Source organism: Tupaia chinensis, unplaced genomic scaffold (assembly GCF_000334495.1).
Source record: "Tupaia chinensis unplaced genomic scaffold, TupChi_1.0 Scaffold000594_1, whole genome shotgun sequence".
Taxonomy (NCBI): domain Eukaryota; kingdom Metazoa; phylum Chordata; class Mammalia; order Scandentia; family Tupaiidae; genus Tupaia; species Tupaia belangeri.
Window position 1 is genome coordinate 362,827 of NW_006160110.1, and position 3,083 is coordinate 365,909.

General features: G+C 36.5%; 1 long non-coding RNA gene across 1 annotated transcript in view; it reads left to right on the forward strand.

Moving 5' to 3' along the window:
• The first annotated feature begins 233 nt into the window (after nt 1–233).
• Nucleotides 234–3,083, forward strand: part of LOC102492209 (uncharacterized) — a 60,155-nt gene continuing 57,305 nt past the window's right edge. Inside the window, exon 1 of the long non-coding RNA XR_335981.1 lies at nt 234–293. This is a non-coding gene — a long non-coding RNA (uncharacterized LOC102492209). The remainder of the gene's footprint in view (nt 294–3,083) is intronic.

Here is a 3,083-nt window from a genome sequence, read left to right on the forward strand (position 1 = left end):
ACAAGTGTCTTGGTCAACCCATGCGCCCAGTCCCTACCATGAGAAGGGAGATGGTGCAGAGGCAGCACCACTGAGCAGGGACTCCACAGTCCCCTTAGCACGCCTTTAAAGCAAAGCCCATGGGTAACAACACCGTCAAAGCACCTGACTGCAGGCCCTTGACTCTCTTGACGATAAGAACTCTAGAAGCTCTGACACAGTATGTCCCTGGAGTCTGTTTCTACGTTGCCAGGAGGCAGAATTCTGTTAGGGAACATGCTTTGGCTGTCATTGGCTCAGACCTCAGAAAACAGGTAAAAACAGGCCCAAGCTGTCTTGAAATGTCGATTAGGCAAAGTTAGAAAAGCAGAGTGGTGAAAAGTGAGCCAGGGCAATGTGAAACAGAAGACTAGCAATCCGTTTCTCTTTTCTCTGATTCCATAACCTACAAGTGCCCATAGTAGAGCTGTCAATCTAGTGATATTTATATCTGGCTGCCCACTTGTTCTTTGGTTTAAAGTTTCTGTTTATTCCCAGAAGGCCCTCTATCTATTTAGATTGTAAAAGCCTAAAAATCCCAAATGATGTCTATAGAGTTTCTTACACAGGAAACGTATAATCTGACTTCTGATGTTCAAAACTTGTTTCATGCTGCTAATAATGAGAAGACCTTCTAAAATACTTTGCTACTATCTTTAATGTAGTATATACCATATAACACATACATTCTATGTAGGTTTTTATCACGCCATCAGGTTGATCATTTGGCAAACTCAGAAAGTATATGTCACTAAATCATTTGGATACCAAAACCCTGTGGAATTTGTGCATGTGGCCATAAATTTGACAACTGTAGACAACTGATGGATGAATTAGCATCGTTAAAGCTTCTGATGACAGAAAGTCTAGAATTGAATTATTGTTCCAAGAGTTTCTATTTCTAGCATGGAATGTTTTTCTAGGCTTGAAGCAAAGTCCCTGGAATTGATCTGACATAAAGTGAGTCCCTCACCACCCTCCACTGTCCCAACATTTTGACCTTTTCATGTCTATGCCCACAAAGGTAAGGTAGAGACAGGTTGGAGACAGCTGATGGGAAAGATAGGTTGGGCCCGGGGTATGAGCACTGGAGCATAGTTCAAAGCCCAATGAAGGCTGCAATGCCCCAGAGGAATTCCACTGTGCAAATATAGATCATTTTCAGAAACAGGATTGAGCAAGGGGTTCAGTGACATTCAATCGATCATTGTAAGCAGGGCTTGGAAAGAAAACTGGTAAATGGAGGGAAAATAGGAACATCTGACTGTCGCAAAATAAAGGTAACCATCAATATTGGAAATACTGTGCCATGAACATACTTTTCTCTGAAAACTGACCACCAACAATTAATACCAGGTGATTCCTCCACCCTGATAACTCCCAACACTTGTTACTCTCTTTCTCTATTAGATCTTCTTCCTGAACATCTTAAATTTTCATCTAAGACTGTATAGTTTGAGGAGCTCACATATTTTTGGCAGAACTTTAATTTATGTTCTTTAGATATCCTAGTGTCCTTCAAACAAAGTTCATGTTTCACTCAAGCTTGATAAACTTCTTTTTAAGAATTACTTAATTTTATTTTTATTCATTCATTCATTTATTTGACCAGAGAGAGACAGAGAGGGAGAAAGAAAAAGAGAGAAAGCAAGCTGCCAGGTCCCGTACTTGAACTGCGATTGACCACGTGAGATTCCAGCACTGTAATCACCATGCTAGTAGGATAAACTTTCGCCTGCACTTTGTAGCTAATCATGACATAAAAAATAAAGTCAAAGTCAATGGGAGTATAAAAGAATATGTTACACAGTTCATTGTTTACACAGTTTCCTTATCCTATAGATAAAATTGTAACTCCTAAAACTAGCTAAAACCATGCAGCATAATACATCCAAGTGGAAAACTTTTATTCTTTTTCTCCATTAAAAATTTAATAAAATAATGGCACCAAACTACTTGGAGGTTCACTTTATCAAGCTGCGCAGTACAGGAAAAACAGTGGAGAAAGATATTCATAAAAAATATGACAATTATTTGCAAAACATAAGCTCATGTCTACCAAATCCTTAAAAGCATCACGTTTATGTCACATATTAAGTCAGATTACCAGGCCCTGTTTCAGTGATTTTGGTATTGTGAGAACAAATTGACACTTGTGCTTAAATTTCTGATCCCATTCTAAACATCACAATATGAGATGAAAATGATTTCTACAAACGTGAAGATAATGCTAACAGCTTTGTTTTAACTTTTGGTTCTCCTTTAAAATTGTTATTATTGTGCAATCACTGTTAATGAACTAAGGAACCATTTCACTAAAAGCAATCAATATATTTGAAGCACCTTTTTTTCTCTGAAATAGCAAGAGCAGACTACATAGAGCTTGTTTAACATTAAAGTTTTATGCAAAACTAACAAACAAGAAAAAAGCTTAAAAACAAATTGACATTTTAAATTATATATCTCCTTTGCTTCTAGTATCTATATATTTCTAAACAAGGGGGAGAAGTATCTGCTTAGATAGAAGCGGATACTTCTGCTTGGTAATGGGAATTTTGATTTAAGTGCCATGTAATGTTTGTTTTCAAGCCATCAAACAAACCACAGCAGTTAACCCAATGGACAGAATATACATCATCATGGCTACTTCGCAGTATCTACCAGACCATGAGAGGTTTCTCAGCTCTGCAGAGCTTGAAGTTTGAATTATTTAAATAAAATGTGCTTAATAAATAACATTAAATTAATAATAGCTAATGTACACCACTTAGTTAAATTTAGCAAAAAGCTACTAGAACTGTATTAAACGATAAAGAGATAAATTTGTGTGTGTGTGTGTGTGTGTGTGTGTGTGTGTATCTTTAAAGCCAAATATCAAAGCTTTATATACATAACTGAGAGAATTAGATACCTTAAATAATGAATTCACTGACACTGGGAACCTAGAAATTTGACTTCTGATCCAATGTAGTTTCCCCATTTTATTTTGCTTTACATTTAACTGTAACTTGAAAATTATAGACATTAAAATTGTATCCTCTAACAAGTTATTTTGAGTATGTGTC